This window comes from Podarcis cretensis, assembly GCF_951804945.1.
Source record: "Podarcis cretensis genome assembly, chromosome: 17".
Lineage (NCBI taxonomy): Eukaryota > Metazoa > Chordata > Lepidosauria > Squamata > Lacertidae > Podarcis > Podarcis cretensis.
Window position 1 is genome coordinate 17,638,051 of NC_137187.1, and position 20,112 is coordinate 17,658,162.

Sequence of the window (20,112 nt, forward strand, 5' to 3'; positions counted from 1 at the left end):
CTGCAAGATGGAGTGAAATTGTGAAGCAGAGGGAGGGGAAAATAAAATAAAGCAAATTTAGCATTTCAAAAGGGTTTATTACTCTTGCTTGTGAGCTGTAACTGCATAATATGAGCCCGTGGGGTGGGGTATGTATGTATCTTGAAAATGCATCAGGACTATGTAGCAACCTGTAATTGTAACACAATGATTTGATTACACTGTGTTTATTCAATTACTTCAGCTTGCTCTTAGACACCCACTCCAGCAAACTGACAAGAAGCAATATATCATTAAGGAAGTGTAAGCCATACCACTGTTAGTTAATAGTTCTCCAGCATTCCAATTATTATATTTTGCCTTGTTGGGGTATATATCATCTCTCTCTTAAAATGCGTGCATATTTTTTTTTTCCTGGTGGGTTGAAAGAAACTGAACTCAGCTCCTCATGAAAATGTGATTTTTTCAGTAACCCAAACAATGCTAAGCAAAGAAAACTCTCCCGTGACTTTCCACAAGCACCAGTTCATGCCCAGAAATTACGCCAACTCCCAGCTGTTTATGTGGGAGTAGCATCTTCTACTGGTTTGGCCATCTCCATTTGCTGGTGGTGGTGAGCTTCCCTGCCCACTCCCTGTCCCCCAGAGACAGTACTTTTGTCTTGTTGGGATTCAAACTCAATCTGTTAGCTGCCATCCATCCTCCAACCAACTCCAGACACCTTTCACCAGCTCTGCTTCACACCATATGTGTTATCCCTTCCTGGAATGTGTTGACGTCTTGACCTCTGATGATGCCTTTTGCTCCTCAAAATGGAGGATAGCCTGTTGCACAAAGGCAACATTTGCATTCATTGTTCACAGACTCTCCAAGGGTCCCTACTTTCCAGGGACAGTCTCAGATTTATAGAAGCCACCCTGGTTTCTGATTTGATCCCAGAATGTCCACTTTTCCTTAGGATGTCCCTAATTCTAGTGGAGAAATGTTGGAGGGTATGGAGTTATGCGAGATAAAAGGGAGCGGGTGGCACTGTGGTCTAAACCATGGAGACTCTTGAGCTTGTTGATCAGAAGATCAGCGGTTCAAATCCCCGCAACGGGGTGAGCTCCCATTGCTCTGTTCTAGCTTCTGTCAACCTAGCAGTTCAAAGCATTCCAGTGCAACTAGGTAAATAGGTACCACTGCGCCGGAAAGGTAAACAGTGTTTCCCTGCACTCTGGTTTCTGTCATGGTGTTCCATTGCGCCAGAAGTGGTTTAGTCATGCTGGCCACATGACCCAGAAAGCTGTCTGTGGACAAACACTGGCTCCCTTGGGCTGAAAGCGAGATGAGCGCTGCAACCCCATAGTCACCTTTGACTGGATTTAACTGTCCATGGGTCCTTTTTAAGTGATATAAGTAACTATACAAACTTTAAAAGACATCTGAAGGCAGCCCTGTATAGGGACGTTTTTTGTGTTTAATATTTTATTATGTTTTTATATGTGCTGAAAGCCATCCAGAGTGGCTGGGGCATCCCAGTTAGATGAGTGGGGTATAGAACATATGATGATGATGATGATGGATAGAATAGGACTTCCCTATTTTCATTGGAGAAATGCTGGAGGGTATGTATTCACATTTTTGCCCGTTCCTCAGTGCTACCCAGAGGGACCTTATCAAGTCATAGAAGCCATTCCCACAACACCAACACAACAGGTCCCTGTGAGCCTCTGGCCCATCACTTGGGATGGGTGCCCAGCTGGAAAAGCCTGCTGCTAGCAAGGCTTGAGGGAGGCTGTATTGCTGGTGCTATCCTGAATGTCACAAACCCTTCCCACAGATTGTGCAGCTTCTGTGTGCCTTTATGAGGTTGCGAGGGGAGGGGAGTCCTTAGTGGTCTCATTATTTCAACGGCTTGGGGAGGCATCTGATAATATACTGCATGCGTGTGTATATTTCCAAACACACAGGGATTCGTAGAGCTGTCCATCCATTCAATCCACTTCCCCTCAGCGGCAGTATAATTGCCTAACTATTGGTCTGCATGTCAGTGGCAATAAGGATGGGAGGTTGGTTTGAACTATAATGTCAGGAACAGCTCCAGCCTTCACAGATGTTAAAATTAAAGACCTGTTCTGCAAAGACCGTCTGAAATTGTAGCTGATGGGATCTTTCGCTAGCTATGAATGTTTGAGAAGCTATCAGTCATGAGGCAGAGTAAGTGAATTCTGGATGGATGTGATTTCTACCGGGCATTGTTAGATCATCTAAGACAGGGAACGACACACAAGGTGTGTGTGTGTGTGTGTGTGTGTGTGTGTGTGTGTGTGTGTAGGGTTTGGGAATGAATTCCACCAGCTGTTTGTTTATTCCGATGACTCACAGCATGACTCCCTTTTCTTATTGTGTCTGGCAGTGAGGAAACGGAGAATGAAGTGAGGTGGATTTATTCAAATGTATTAAAATGAAAAACAATCTTGAAGGGAAAGAAATATGTGAAGCAATGTGCATTAAGCTGCTTTAAAGCGAGAGTGGTTCATGCTATCTCTTCTCCCAGGTATTTGGCGGATTATGACAACGGTGGTTCTGCCGTCTGTTCAGGGTGTGTTTTTACCGCTGAAGTTTTTGCGGCTGTTTTATTTGGCTTGTTTTACAGGCGATTGTATGGCTTTTATTGTATTGCATTGTCCCTTTTCTGATTTTATGCCGTCCTCTATGCTTTTAAAATGTGCAAGTTGCTTGGATGCTTGTAACGTCTCATGTGACAAGTAAATTGTAACAACAACAACATTGATTACTACTACTACTACTACTACTATTAAATAGGCCTGTATTTTCTTTTAAAAACAAAAAAAAACCATCACTGTATTAATAGTATGAAATTGGCTCTATGACACTTAGTACTGTATCCCTGGTGTCACAGGACTGCCCTTATTTGCTATTTATTTATTTAAGCATTTTGAGGCTGTGTTTCAAGGCTACCCCCTTCCAGAGTTAGGTTACTGCATATCCAAGGATAACATTTCAGTTTGCAATATAATGGGACTGCAATCCATAAAATCAAAATTGAAAAATATTATGACAATATTATGACAGTAGCAGGAAATATGTGTATGTGTTTCATATTCAGCAAAGAATAAAAATTAAAAGCATTGTTTATTGTTATGATGTTTCTATGCTGATTTCTATGCTGAGATGGTTTTATCCTGATCTTGTGCTGTGTTTTGTTGGTTTATGTTACTTTTATGTAGGTTGTATTGACACTGGCTGCATTTGCACTATACATTCAAAACAAAATCTCAGAAACTTGGGAATTGTAGTTTTCTCCTAATTAAACTACAGGTCCCGTGATTCATTCTCTCTCTCTCTCTCTCTCTCTCTCTCTCTCTCTCTCTCTCTCTCTTTGTGTGTGTGTTATGGTGGAGGAGGAGATGTGCTTAACAGTCTGCTTTGTACACAGTCACTGATGTACAGTGGTACCTCAGGTTACAAACACTTCAGGTTACAGACTCCGCTAACCCAGAAATAGTACCTCTGGTTAAGAACTTTGCTTCAGGACAGAAATTGTGTGGCGGCAACAGGAGGCCCCATTAGCTAACAGGAGGCCCCATCAGCTACCACTGTACTTAAATAACGGAAGTCATAGAATCATGGAATTTTATAATCTTAGAGTTGGAAGGTGCCCCAACGGTCATCTAATCCAATCCCCTGCAATGTAGGGATCTCAGCTAAGGCATCCATGACAGTTGGCCATCCAACCTCTGCTTAAAAACCTCCGGGGAAAGGGAGTCCACCACCTCTCATGGGAGTCTGTTCCACAGCTGAACAGCTCTTACTGTCCTAAGGTTTTTCCGAACGTTTAGTCGGAATCTCCTTTCTTGCAACTTGAAGCCATTGGTTTGAGTCCTACCATCCAGAGCAGGAGAAAACAAGCATGCTCCCTCCTTCATGTGGCAGCCCTTGAAGTATTTGAAGATGGCTATCACGTCTCCTCTCATTCTCTTCTTTTTCTGGCTAAACGTACCCAGCTTCTTCAAGCACTCCTCATAAGGCTTAGTTTCAGTGGGTTTGCACTAAGTAATACTTCATTGGAAACAACCATATGATTTTATAATATCCCAGAGGACTTTTTATTGACGGGTGGCATGGAAATTTTGTCAATAAATAAAATAAAATAAAATGCTCTTCTGATGTCCACAATCCATACAGGAATAGTGCATAAAGCATTAGCATCCAACCACCTTTGAGCTTCTCATCTCAGGAGGATACTGACAGATTTTTAAATTGAAGGCAGTCATTTGGTGCAGAGTTAGTTCACACAGGACAACATGATCTCTTCCACAGAGAATCATAGAAGTGTAGAGTTGGGTTGTATATGAAGGCACCATAACTGGTCCTAAATTTCCCATGAAAGGTGCTGAAATCACTCAAATTTGAGAGGTTGTATCAACATCACCACTAAGGCAGCAATGACATAGGAGTATCTGTTAGAATTCCTGTTCCATGATTGCAGTCATGGGATTGTTGTCTTTCACATGACGGTGTATGTTTTGACTCCACAGAGTGGGAAGTGATGAAGACAGGATGTTTGTGTTACTGTGTTCCATGAAGTGGGACTATTGTCCTTTGTTCTTTTTCTCTTTGATGTCTGATGCTAGAAAGAGAGGGAGCCATGTTGCAGTGCTCTGTGTAAATAAAATAGATTAGCCAAAATGCTGAGCTGCTGAGGTCTGTTACGCATGATGTGCAAACTCTGCAGATCCCTAAGTGTGCCAAGTTGGCATCGGTTGCTGTGCTGTTCAGGCAGAAGAAAGCTTTTGAAGCTCCCGAACGATCGACTAGGAGGGAGAGAACATGCTAGTTGGGCATGTGTCTCTGCCAGGGTCCTACTCGAGTGTAGGCTGAACTCCTGAAAGAATCATCATAAGTGAATTGAGTTTCAGCATTTCAAAATAAAACAGTTAGATCTAGGAGAGATGCAGTTAGATGCGGAAGAGCCACTGCCAGGCAAGCTAAATGGAACAATGGTTTGTACTCTTCCTATGCTCCTATGACATATGCATTTAGTTACTCAGTTCTAATGCTTGTTCTCTGTGGCCTTTGGGATTTGGTGAGCAATTTTTGCCAATTAATTAATTTTTTGTTTTCTGCAGCTAGATGGTTGTTTTACTTGTTTCTACCCACTGCTGCATTTTGCATGTTGGTTACATTTGTGTTTTAAGTGGATTTTAATTGTACTTGTTAATTGGGAGTTTATCATTGTATTTTAATGTTTTATTATGTAAGCCACTCTGGGGTTTCTTTGAAGAGGGGTAGTTAGATGAAATAAAAAACAAACAAAAAATGACTTGTTCAGCTACTTATAGAACTAGGTGGCTGCAGGCTGGTTTTTCTGTATCAATGGGCAGTTATAGATTCCATTTATCTGGCAGTGCTATGCGATTTCCATTCCATCCCATATTCTTTGCATCTAGCACTGTTTCCATTCTGCTGCAGTTCAGCTTCTGAAAAAAACTATGTTAGTCATCCCACTGTCCACTGCAGCAGAATTTTACATAGTTAATTGAAGGTCCAAGAACAGTAGCCTGAGATAACCAGGGGTGATAGGTGGAAATGAAGGCAAGACAAAATGGCCACAACGTTATTGATTACACATGTCAGTATGCTTTGGCATAGGCATTGGGTATGGATTGTGAGTCAACCTGCCTGCTTGCTGGTTGATTAAGTCTTCAGGGTCTATCGTGGATTAGAGGATCGCTCTATGACATGAGTCAATTCCAGGCAATCCTTCCAGGATACCGTTTAGCCTCTGTCTGGGCATTTGGAAAGGAACTTTGCCCTGGACCCCTTTACCAGAGTTTACTTATACTTATAAAAGGGACACGGGTGGCGCTGTGGGTAAAACCTCAGCACCTAGGACTTGCTGATCGCATGGTCGGCGGTTCAAATCCCCACGGCGGGGTGCGCTCCCGTCGTTCGGTCCCAGCGCCTGCCAACCTAGCAGTTCGAAAGCACCCCCGGGTGCAAGTAGATAAATAGGGACCACTTACAAGCGGGAAGGTAAACGGCGTTCCGTGTGCTGTGCTGGCTCGCCAGATGCAGCTTGTCACACTGGCCACGTGACCCGGAGGTGTCTGCGGACAGCGCTGGCTCCCGGCCTATAGAGTGAGATGAGCACACAACCTTAGAGTCTGGCAAGACTGGCCCGTACGGGCAGGGGTACCTTTACCTTTACTTATACTTTGACTGGAGTCATGGGGTGTCAAGGAGCTGTCAAATGTGCCCAGGTCAACCACAGGGCAGGCACACACACGGGAGGCATGGAATGCAGTTAGCTTTTTATTAACTGAAAAGAACAACAAAGCAGAGTCCTTGTGCTCAACATTAATCGGCTGAGACATTGATGAAAATGACCACTAGCTCTGCCCTTCCCTCTCTAGCCTCTCACTCTGGATCCATCCCAATCAGATGAATGCTGTGTCAAGAGGGTAGACTCCTCCTCTGGGCCTGTCTGGCACATTTCTCAGCAACATGAAGGGCTCTCCTTGAGCTAGGTGTCAGAGCCAGCAGGACTGGGACTGTCCTGCTGCTGTGTAGCAAGGCCAAAATTTGACTCCTCTCTGAGTCTGCAATCACACTGTGACTCTCTAACCCTGTTCTGGAAGACCCTCCTTTCCCCCTTTCTATTTTTTTAAAAAATCAAATTTCCATTTTAACAATCCAGTAAAAACCACAATAAAACATTCCAAATAATCATACAATCAAAAAAAGCCAATTATACAATGCCAAGGACCTGTAAGGCCCTTCTTTTCCTGACCCCCTTGATCGCTTTTAGTATCTCCCAGCTCATGCCTTCCCCCGACTGCTCCACCACCAGGACACAGGATCTAAGTTTTCTTCTGTGTCCTCCCTGGGGGGCTCTTGGGCAGGCGGCTCCCACCACTCTTCCTCATCCAGCCAGTCCCAGACATGAGAGGAGTTGGTTTTCTCCCTGCCCCCCCCTTTTCTGGACTAAGGATACAACCCAGTGCCTTTTTCTGCCAACAAGTTGTGACAGTTGAGGAAGTTACAGGAGGTACCTACCATTGCTGAGTGGCAGGCGAAGATGATGGACTTTGCAGAACTGGCTAGACTGACTTGCAGGATTCGAGACCAGGACAATCAGAAATTCCAAAGGGACTGGAGTAAATTTATTGCATATTTGAATAGCAACTGTAAAAACTTGAAGACACTAGCAGGATTGAAATAAATCCTACAACGTGGACAATAGGTTAAAGATGTAAATTGCACGATTGGATTTGAAATGGAAAACCTGTTGAAAGGAAGGAGGGAAGTCATATGCTCGGCAGAGCAGAGAGATTTTGTGTTTGATATTGTAATGTTGTAATGTTGAAAATGTTGTTTAAGGAGGAAAATAATTAAAATACACAAGTTGTGACAGTTGCTATGAGGCAGGCCAAAACTCCAGACAGGCCCAATTTTGTACACAGGCAAATTTCTCCCTGGCCCTGAATACCACAAGTGAAATTCGCCATTGAAGGTATTTAAGCATGCTCTAACTCCCCCTCCCGCCGATCGGAAGGTCGGCAGTTCAAATCCCCATGACGGGGTGAGCTCCCATTGTTCAGTCCCAGCTCCTGCCAACCTAGCAGTTCGAAAGCACGTCAAGTGCAAGTAGATAAATAGGTACCGCTCCGGCGGAAAGGTAAACAGTGTTTCTGTGTGCTGCTCTGGTTCGCCAGAAGCGGCTTAGTCATGCTGGCCACATGACCTGGAAGCTGTACACCGGCTCCCTCGGCCAGTAAAGCGAGATGAGCGCCACAACCCCAGAGTCGTCCGCGACTGGACCTTACAGTCAGGGGTACCTTTACCTTACCCTATATTGACTGTCTTGACTGAGCCAAGCACAGCTTCCTTAAAAGAGATAAAGGTGGACATGGTTGAAGCCAGGTGACCAGCCAACCAGAACTGCCCTGTGATTCCTGCCACCACAAGTAGCCCACAATTCGTTTGATGGGGGTTGAATTCTGTGCACAATTCCCAGCCCTCCTGCACAACCATGTGTCGCAGTGATGATGCCAGGCAGCTGAGCAGGAAAGGAATAATTCACACACACCTAGCTTGCCCACAGCCATGCCAGGCTGCATTTGCTGCTGCCTAGCTAAAATGGTAAGCAGTTCTTGTGTAGGTAATTACATTATCAATAAGTTAATCCACGCTATTCATATCAGTGGGAACGAAATGTAATACAAGTGGGGGAAAGTAATCAGTTATATATTGTTTGTGGATTGAAAACGACACCAGTGGATACTGATCACATTTGCTGAATTTATTTGTGTTCTGGATATGGGACAAATAAGTGAATGACAGCAATTTCCATTCCTGTTTTCACTAGAATTCTCCAACATTGCATTCTGGGAGTAAGCTTGAGCAAAGATGGTGGACTTGCTTTTGAGTAAACATGTACAGGATTGCTGTGTAAAGGAGCTAGATTACTGCAAATTAATATTTCTAGTAGAAATACGATAAGAAATTCACTCCCATCGCTAGATATCAACAGTAACTATGCTTACAATGAAAACAGCATTCTTTTAAAAAAAACAAACCCCAGCATAACTTTACCCCAGGGAGAGGGGCGGAGGAAGATGTCTTATACTGAATAATATGTAGGTTTCACAGAATAGATTAAATATTTATGACAGAATCAGTGCACTAAAAAAATATAAATGTAATGATTACCTTAGTACAATGGCATAAGTTCTCTGGCACCAGGTATGTTTGATCTGCCTACAGGCAATTTTAATAGTAATTTAAAAGTGCTCAGTACTCATCACTTTATGGCAGGCTTTCATTTCAAGACATTACATAAAATGATATGAAGCTCTTAAATCCCCATCTCAAAATACATTAGTGTTTCCTGCTTAAGTGTTTATCGTGGCAGACCTCTCCGATTTGTAAAATGCGGGAGTCTTGATGAAAACATCTCAGACGCAGACCTTCTCTGTGGAGGGCTAGTTTCCTGTTCAACCTCCGCTATAGAAGAATATATGTCTCAGTTTAATACATGATTGAATCAGCATTTAATCTTCCTCATGCTCTAGCTAAGTTGCAGTAAGGTTGATGCATGGAGATGATATACCAGATTTGGCGTTTTAGGGAAGCTGAAGATAACAAAGCTCTGTTGATGAAAACCTGTTTCAGAAGAGAGGATAAGGAAGACTTCAAGCCATTTCTAACCTTTGTTTTGAACACAGATCATTAGAGTAACAACTATATCACTGCAAGTGGGTTCCCTTTCAAAACTATCCTCCTCTGTTTTTCTCTCACACACCCCAATTATTAAATTTAAATTATTAAATTATGGAATTATTTTAAAATATTTTTTCATCTTTCATCTTGTTATTTATTATGACCCCCAATTAAGAGTTTTCAATTACTTGCTTTTGTTTCTAAAGTGGAATGCAGGCAATAAGTATGTTCCATTTCTTGTTCCCCACATCTTAATTTACCTTCAAAGCAATGCTCTCATCTATGGAAGGAGGAGGAGGAAGAAGAGGAGGAGGAGGAGGAGGAGGAAGAAGAAGAGTAACATCTGCATGGCTGCTTTGGGATGGGTGGAGTTTGTGTGTTTTGGGGTGGGGTACATTGGTAGCACTGCCATTTGGTGCCGGCTCTGTCAGCAAGTAATGAAGAAACCACACATTTGTAATTTATACAGTGGTACCTTGGTAGTCTAACGGCTTGGCTCCCAAACAAATCATCTCCCAAACACCGCAAACCCGGAAGTGAGTGTTCCGGTTTGTGAACGTTTTCCAGAAGCCGAACCTCTGATGCAACTTCCATAGCTTCCGATTTAGTGCTGGAAGCTCCTGCAGCTAATCTGAACCAATGCCTTGGTTTTCAAATGGTTTTATAAGTTGAACAGACTCCTGGAATGGATTAGGTTTGAGAACCAAGGTACCACTGCACAACAAAATGGAGACTGTAAACTTACGTAAAGCTGGGAGACAGTTCACGCATGTGGTGATTCTGGAATGCAACAGGTTAACAAAAACTGTTTACCATTATTATTATGCCTAATCTGAGAAGCAAAGATTTATGTTTTATCCAGCTGAAGGATAGATAGATGATAGATGATAGACAGATGATAGATGATAGATAGATAGATAGATAGATGATAGATAGATAGATGATAGATAGATAGATGATAGATAGATAGATAGATAGATAGATAGATGATAGATGATAGATAGCTGATAGCTGATAGCTGATAGATGATAGATGATAGACGATAGACGATAGATGATAGATAGATAGATAGATAGATAGATAGATAGATAGATGATAGATAGATAGATGATAGATAGATATATAGATAGATAGATAAGATTAATTTAATAAGTTCTATCAGTGGAAACCCCCTTCATGGATCACTGCCTTGCCGTGGCGAAGGGGCTTGAAGAACTCAGAGAAACTATGAACTATGCCGAGCAGGGCACCCAAGATGAACAGGTCATAGTGGAGAGTTTTGACCAAACGTGATCCACCTGGAGGAGGAACCGGCAAGCCACTCCAGTATCCCTGCCAAGAAAACTCCATGGACAAAGACAACAGGCATATAAAAGTTATGACGCTGGAAGATGAGCCCCTCAGGTCGGAAGGCGTCCAACATGCTACTGGGGAAGAGCGGAGGGCAAGTACAAGTAGATCCAGAGCTGATGAAGCGGCTGGGCCAAAGCCGAAAGGACGCTCAGTTGCGGATATGCCTGGAAGCGAAAGGAAAGTCCAATGCTGTAAAGAAAAATATTGCATAGGAACCTGGAATGTAAGAACCATGAACATGGGTAAGTTGGAGGTGGTCAAAAATGAGATGGCAAGAATAAATATTGACATCCTGGGCATCAGTGAACTAAAATGGACGGGAATGGGTGAATTCAGTTCGGATGACCATCATATCTACTACTGTGGGCAAGAAACCCGTAAAAGAAATGGAGTGGCCCTCATAGTCAACAAAAGAGTGGCAAAAGCTTTACTGGGATGCAATCTCAAAAATGATAGAATGATCTCGATACGAATCCAAGGCAGACCTTTTAACATCACAGTAATCCAAGTTTATGCACCAACTACTGGTGCTGAAGAAACTGAAATTGACCAATTCTATGAAGACTTACAACACCTTATAGAAGTGACACCAAAGAAGGATGTTCTTCTCATTATAGGGGATTGGAATGCTAAAGTAGGGAGTCAAGAGATAAAAGGAACAACTGGCAAGTTTGGCCTTGGAGATCAAAACGAAGCAGGGCAAAGGCTAATAGAGTTCTGTCAAGAGAACAAGCTGGTCATCACAAACACGCTTTTCCAACAACACAAGAGACGACTCTACACGTGGACATCACCAGATGGGCAGCATCGAAATAGATTGATTATATTCTCTGCAGCCAAAGATGGAGAAGCTCTATACAGTCAGCAAAAACAAGACCTGGAGCTGACTGTTGCTCAGATCATCAGCTTCTTATAGCAAAATTCAAGCTTAAACTGAAGAAAGTAGGAAAAACCACTGGGCCGGTAAGATACAATCTAAGTCAAATCCCTTATGAATACACAGTGGAAGTGAGGAACAGGTTTAAGGATTTAGATTTGGTGGACAGAGTGCCTGAAGAACTATGGATGGAGGCTCGTAACATTATACAGGAGGCAGCAACGAAAACCATCCCAATGAAAAGGAAATGCAAGAAAGCAAAGTGGCTGTCCAATGAGGCCTTACAAATAGCGGGGGAGAGAAGGCAAGCAAAATGCAAGGGAGATCGTGAAACATACAGGAAATTGAATGCAGATTTCCAAAGAATAGCAAGGAGAGACAAGAAGACCTTCTTAAACAAGCAATGCAAAGAAATAGAGGAAAGCAATAGAATGGGAAGAACCAGAGATCTGTTCAAGAAAATTGGAGATATGAAAGGAACGTTTCGTACAAAGATTTCCATAATAAAGGACAAAAGTGGAAAGGACCTAACAGAAGCAGAAGACATCAAGAAGAGGTGGCAAGAATACACAGAGGAATTATACCAGAAAGAAACGGATGTCTCATATACCCCAGGTAGTGTGGTTGCTGACCTTGAGCCAGACATCCTGGAGAGTGAAGTCAAATGGGCCTTAGAAAGCACTGCAAATAACAAGGCCAGTGGAAGTGATGGTATTCCAGCTGAACTATTTAAAATTTTAAAAGATGATGCTGTTAAGGTGCTACACTCAATAGGCCAGCAAGTTTGGAAAACTCAGCAGTGGCCAGAAGATTGGAGAAGATCAGTCTACATCCCAATCCCAAAGAAGGGCAGTGCCAAAGAATGCTCCAACTATCGCACAATTGCACTAATTTCTCACGCTAGCAAGGTTATGCTTAAAATTCTACAAGGAAGGCTCAAGCAGTATGTGGACCGAGAACTCCCAGAAGTGCAAGCTGGATTTAGAAGAGGCAGAGGAACCAGAGACCAAATTGCAAACATGCGCTGGATTATGGAGAAAGCTAGAGAGTTCCAGAAAGACATTTACTTCTGCTTCATTGACTATGCAAAAGCCTTTGACTGTGTCGACCATGGCAAACTATGGCAAGTTCTTAAAGAAATGGGAGTGCCTGATCACCTCATCTGTCTCCTGAGAAATCTCTATGTGGGACAAGAAGCTACAGTTAGAACTGGATATGGAACAACTGACTGGTTCAAAATTGGGAAAGGAGTACGACAAGGCTGCATTTTGTCTCCCTGCTTATTTAACTTATATGCAGAATTCATCATGCGAAAGGCTGGGCTGGATGAATCCCTAGCCGGAATTAAGATTGCCGGAAGAAATATCAACAACCTCAGATATGCAGATGACACAACCTTGATGGCAGAAAGTGAGGAGGAATTAAAGAACCTTTTATTGAGGGTGAAAGAGGAGAGTGCAAAATATGGTCTGAAGCTCAACATCAAAAAAACGAAGATCATGGCTACTGGTCCCATCACCTCCTGGCAAATAGAAGGGGAAGAAATGGAGGCAGTGAGAGATTTTACTTTCTTGGGCTCCATGATCACTGCAGATGGTGACAGCAGCCACGAAATTAAAAGACGCCTGCTTCTTGGGAGAAGGGTAATGACAGGCCTAGACAGCATCTTGAGAAGTAGAGACATCACCTTGCCAACAAAGGTCCATATAGTTAAAGCTATGGTTTTCCCAGTAGTGATGTATGGAAGTGAGAGCTGGACCATAAAGAAGGCTGATCGCCGAAGAATCGATGCTTTTGAATTATGGTGCTGGAGGAGACTCTTGAGAGTCCCATGGACTGCAAGAAGATCAAACCTCTCCATTCTGAAGGAAATCAGCCCTGAGTGCTCACTGGAAGGACAGATTGTGAAGCTGAGGCTCCAGTACTTTGGCCACCTCATGAGAAGAGAAGACTCCCTGGAGAAGACCCTGATGTTGGGAAAGATGGAGGGCACAAGGAGAAGGGGGCGACAGAGGATGAGATGGTTGGATAGTGTTTTCGAGGTTACCAGCATGAGTCTGACCAAGCTGCGGGGGGCAGTGGAGGACAGGAGTGCCTGGCGTTCTCTGGTCCATGGGGTCACGAAGAGTCGGACACGACTAAACGACTAAACAACAGCAACAACATCAGTGGAAACCCTGGGGAAGGAATTCTGTTTGTGCAATGGGGTTCACCCCTCTCCTTCTGCACCTCCAGTTAGGATGACCATTGGCCATGGATGATGGAATTATAGTCCAAAACATCTAGAGAGCATCAGGTTAGGGATGAGGGGACCAGACCATGAAAGCATGGTACTCATGGCACACAGCTAGCATGGTGATTGTTTGATGGCTACACAAGCAATTTTTATATGCACAGGGATTGTGTTTCTGCACAGATGTATCAGAACTGGATTCCATCCTTCTTTCTCAAGAAGGCACTGAAAGGGAACTACAGCCCAAGAGCCATTCAAGCATTGATGCAAATGCAGCAGCCAACCACATCGGCCTTCTTAATGGGTTTTACTTTTCTCTAGGCATTGCTCCTTCATTTTGTTCTACTTCTTTCTCCATTTCTGTTTTTGACTGTTCTCATAAACTATTCCATTAATGCAATCAAAATTACATTATATGTAATAATCTTGGAAGGGACAATTATAGCGATGGAAATGAAAAGGCAACAGAAAATGCTGCAGAAAAGCTGTGAAGAGAGCAATTTTGGTGATCTATTTAACGGTATCAAAGTATCTCTCCCTCTCTCTCTTTTTTTTGAAAGCATTTTTTAAAAACTCTCCCATAAATGCTTTTAAGACTTACTTTGGAAAAACCCGTCATTTTCAAACTACCTTTAAGAGCATGTAATCCCTGCATAGTTTGAGGAAGGGGGGAGGGATGCACTTTTCTGAAGTAATGGTAATTTTCTGGATAACTAGTTTATACAATAAAGAAATGCCAAAGACATATTTTGAAAAAGGTAATGCGCAAAGATGGCACTACTACTCCATACTTACCCACAAAACTAGAAAGGTACAAATGAAAGTACATTAAATAATGGATCAATATCCATCTGAGAAGCGAAAGGGTCCAACCCAAATGCACCCTCTTGTAAAACAGAAAAAAAAAACCCATGCATCTCGATAAGGTCAGTAAAGACCCTATGGGGGAGGGGTATTACCTCTGGTGGGGGCATGTCATGCTCCTTCTGAGGTCCACCTTTGGTCCCCACCCTGCACTTAGATCTCACTTGTGTATCCTAGAAGTTGTCAACATGCAACAGTGGCCGCACCCTGGGAAAAATCTTCGAATGGCTGACTAAACTAGGCGAGGGTCTCAAAATCAGGGATTAAGCAGAAAAGACCAATAGTGGGTCCAATAGTAAACAAGGCAGTTTCTGCATGTGCTGTGGAGGGACATTAGGGACAGGTGGAGCTTGTCAACCTGGGAAGGTAGCCTGTCTAGGAGACCCTTGCTGCCTTGTGGGATATCTTCAGGAGAAGAAATTCTACACGAATCCAGAGTGGAGTCCCTAAGACAATTGGGTGCTGCCTTGTACACATCCTTGCACACAACTCCTGCAGCTAAGCTGGTGCCTTTGAACCACATCAGTGAGGCCGCGGGGTGGTTGTCTTGGCAGCCCAGCACCTCCATGCGCACGGCCCAGCCTTGCATGCCAGGGAGGCACTTTGGTGCTGCTAACACAGTAGTTTGACTTCACCCCAGGAGGCGTACTCCATTGTCTCTTGAGACAGATAGATGCCAACAACAAGAACATATACACAGGGCACATTTCCCCCCAGTTGGAAATCACAGGAACTGAGTTCTGGCACCTGTCATGTGGACTCCATTGCCATGTGTGGTGTAGTGGTTAAGAGCGGTAGTCTTGTAATCTAGTGAACTGGGTTCACATCTCCACTCCTCCACATGCAGCTGCTGGGTGACCTTGAGCTAGTCACACTTCTTTGACTCACTCACCTCACAGAGTTTTTGTTGTGGGAGAGGAGGGGAAAGGAGATTGTTAGCCACTTTGAGACTCCTTAAAGGTAAAAGTACCCCTGACCATTAGGTCCAGTCGTGACAGACTCTGGGGTTGTGCGCTCATATTACTCTATAGGCTGAGGGAGCCGGCGTTTGTCCGCAGACAGCTTCCGGGTCATGTGGCCAGCATGACAAAGCCGCTTCTGGAGAACCAGAGCAGCGCACGGAAACGCCGTTTACCTTCCCGCTGGAGCGGTACCTATTTATCTACTTGCACTTTTGATGTGCTTTCAAACTGCTAGGTTAGCAGGAGCTGGGACCGAGCCACGGGAGCTCACCCGATCACGGGGATTCAAACTGCCAACCTTCTAATCGGCAAGTCCTAGGCTCTGTGGTTTAACCCACCCATGTCCCTTTGAGACTCCTTAGGGTAGTGATAAAGTGGGATATCAAATCTAAACTCTTCCTCCTCCTCCTCCTCCTCTTCTTCTTCATTATAAGATGCATTCATGGTGAGTTCCGGTACCTCTTTTTCTGAAAAAATAGCACTGCATATACAATACTTCCAGCATTTAATAAAGCAGCACATCAGACAATAAAATATTAGCATTGTAATCTCTCTAATCCCTATCTACCTTTGCATGTGAAGAATTCTTTAAAAAAGAAAGAAGACCAGGGAAACTTTATAAAAAAAATCCTTCCAGTAGCACCTTAAAGACCAACTAAGTTAGTTCTAGGTATGAGCTTTCGTGTGCATGCACACTTCTTCAGAGTTCAGGGAAACTTTGTTTGTTTGTTTGTTAATTAATTAATTACATTCTTTATCTGCTCTCCATTGCCAGGCAGTCCTATCTACCTGAGATGACCCTGCCCCTTCCACATTTGCAGATGGAAGTCTTCCAGTCCAAAATTCTACACTTCAGTCTCCTACCTGATTCTGTCAAATGTGCAGACAGAGAGCTCCCATAATAGTCTATCCACATAGCCAACCAACCACTTTCTGAATAGATCAAAAGCCTCGAGGAATTCAGCCTTACACATAATAGTGGCAGAGGATAGTGTCTATCTTGACAGCTTTCAGAAAAAGGAACGACAGCAGCAGGAGCAGACCAGAACTAAATATTTGCTATATGCACAGGTGCGATGCTGAGAATGGGAAGTAAAAGAAAGGAAAAGAGAGAAAACTAAGAAAAATCCTGGTCCTTGTATCACATGAAGAAAAATAAAGAACACAGAAAGAAAGAAATCTAAAAATTAATGATATTATTACCCCCCCCCAACCCGGAATACTTCTGATACATTAATTACCAGATATTTAAAACACTTGTTATAACTGAAAATACACTGATGCACACGTTGATTAGTTTAGTTAATTGCTTAATTCATTAATTACACATGGAAATGTGTGAAGCCTCTTGTGAAAATATTTTTGCTAGTCACATCACAACTATTCCAGACCCCCTGACAACTTCTCTGATGTTTCATTTGAGGAAGAACCTGCATATTTACTTCATCGGTGAAAACAAATCAGGAATCTGCTATATCTGGGAGCCTCAGCAAGTCAAAACAAGGAACCATTAATCCACCATCTTCCTAGTCAGTCAGATGTTTCTGGGAATCTAGACCATGGTGAGGCCCTTTCCTCCCACCACACCACTGGAAAGGAGGTCCTGAGAATTTTGCTCCTTCCTTTTAAGAATCATAGTGTGTGTGGTTGTGGTTGATTCTGGACAGGAGGGGGGTTACATAGATGCACACCTTTGTCTGACATTCAGGGCTTTCCTCTGCCCTAATCACATACGACACTGCCCTTGCGTCACATTTTCCTTGAGAGTTTTTGCTTGGCTGGAATGCCTCCTTGAATTCTGACAATGACTCTTGCATGCCTGTAGAAAAGTTGCCTATTCTACAAAGTTTGCAACCCCACATCGAGAAGTCACTGTGTTGGCTATCCCTGATTTTGTAATGATAAATGAATCTGAATCCTGGACAATTTTGATTTTCTGTTTTCCCCATCTTAAATTTGGTTTCCTCACATCTCTACAGCAATTTGTGATTTTTTTAACAAAATAAAAAAGTCTGCATGAAAATTCATCAAAAATTGAATATGAATCTTTCTTAATCAATATGTTTTTTGGTATGCATTTTCATTAATGCACACATTTCTGCATGCAGTTTTCTCTAATATTTTGTATGTTATTTTCACAAACGCATGCATTTTTATGAACATACATGCACATAGTGTTTGGCTGGAGAACTGCATCTCAAAATCGGGAGAAGTGGGAATTTTAAAGGGTAGCTGTATTTCATTCCACATATTGGTCTGAGACATGTGAAATAGGCAAATTCTCATCAAAGTGCAAATGAAATTGATTTTCTCCTCCATCCTTTCCCCACTACCTCTGAAATTCTAAAGTACAATGTGAAATGGAAGACTTCTTCCTCAATTTTTTTGAGAAACCGGAGAGTGATGCACAGGCAAGAACTGTAAGAAATTAAAGTCGAGAAATTACTTCATTTAGGCACCGGAAAGACGCTAGTCTTGGGCACAGTTTTCCTCTTATCTGTTTGTGATCTTGTCTTCACAGAGGTGTTCTGTTCATTTCAGTATGCCTTCCACTGAAAAATTTAGTTGCCTGTAAAAGTAGTAAAAATGATTTTCAGAAATCTATAATCCTATATCCACTCAATGAACTAAACGGGAATTACTTATGAGAACACATGCATTGATTTGTGCTGTAAGTATCCCAAAGTAAAATGTCTTTTTTAAAAAAGAAAAAGAAAAAAGTACTTTATTTTTTTTTTTAAAAAAAATAGTATTTTCTCTTGTTAGAGGAACACCCTATTCATTCAGAAATGACTGGATCGCATTATAAACAGCATTTCATGTAGATGTTGAGATAACTGATCGTTTCATTTCACTAATTGTATGATAATGGAGATACTTGGGTTGGGATTACCTGGGTCAATTTCCTATTGAAACCCTTTTCCGTATGTAGAGTGAGTTGTGTTGGCAAGTGAAGAAATGTTGTTGTTTATATACTGCCTTCCATCATAAGATCTCAGGGCAGTTCACAGAATAAAGTGAATCTTGGTTAAACAGTAGACTTCTTGTAATCACACACAGAGATGCTTGTAGAGTATGAAACTAGCATCCTTTTCTCCCAGTGGTCAACCAGATGCCTACAGGAACCTTCAAGGAGGGCATGAGGAACCACTTGTGATTCCCAGCAACTGGTATTCAGAAACATATTGCCTCCACCAGTGGAGAAAGAACTCTGTCATCATGGTTAGGAGCCACTGATAATAAGCCTTATCTTCCACGAATCCTCTGATCTGAATCATTTACGCCCCATTTAACACACCAAGATTTCCTTCCAAATAAATATGCATAGGGTTGTACTGTCAGAAACCAATGTTGTTAATTGTAATATGTAAAATGGTAATATTTTTTTGTATGGTTCTATTGATTTTAAGCTTGCTTTTTGCAAGCTATTAGCAGGCTCCTCATGGACATGAAAGGCAGCGTACAAAACTCAATCAATAAATGGCTAATGTAAGGTTCCAGTTGAAGCAACCTCTCAGCTACTAAAAATGCTTTACTTGTGTATGTGATATCCAACAGGGATGCTTCGTCCCTGTCTCTCAAGGGTGGGGGCTTAGCTTGCCAACCAAGCCTCTTTTTCTTAGCCTCCCTCAAAATTATTCAAAAGTTTCCTCCCATATTTTGCTTTTAATGGAATTTGGCAGTAGCACTGGGATTTACAGATCCTCCCTGAGGAATTCAGTTAGTCCTATCAAAGCCCTTTTAGTTTCCTTTGGAAATCCTCAGATGTTTTGCCAAAGCAAGAGCCTCCAAATTTGCCCTAAGTTTTGATTCATGTGAAATTCAGCATGAGCACAGCTTCCAACACTCATTCTGAATCAGACTTTGTCTAATATGTCACCACTAACATTTCCATGTGTTTAAAAACAACACAAGAGGCACAATGTCTCCTGAATTCCTTTTTCTGGTCAATACTACAGAAGGTATCAGATGAATGTTCATCAGCCTCCATTTATCCTCCCGCGAAAATATAATTTCCCCCTTCAAAAAGCCAAAAATCAATTAACAAAATTCAAAAGGAATGCACGCTTTGCCCACTCTTAACAACTTTGTGGGAAGTGTGAAAGGTTGCTAAGAAATAAAACACACACAATTTGATTTGGATTGAGCGGGGGAGCAGGGTTATTGTTTTGTTTTTGTTTTCATTATGTATTTTGTGTTTTAATCTTAACTGCCATGAGATCTATGGATGAAAAGCAGTATACTACTACTACTACTAATCCTACCAACCTCCCCATCCCTCTTCAAAAGCTCATCAGTCAATCAGAACCATGAAATGAAACCATGGCATTGAAGGGGCAGTTGTCTGCCATTAATTCTGTGTTTACTGGAATTAGAGAACCAGTTGGAAAATGACTGTAAGACACAATGGAAACTTGTGAATAAAATATGGGAGGGGCAGGTATGCCTCTCCCCACATATTTGACCACAAAACATGGGGCACACACACCATTTGAATGGCAATGCTCATCCACTTTGGGATGGGCCCTCAAATATTTTAGGGGGAGGGAAAGGTACATTGACCTCTAGAAATTGGCTCCTATGATCCTATGACCTCTCCTGAATATTGAACT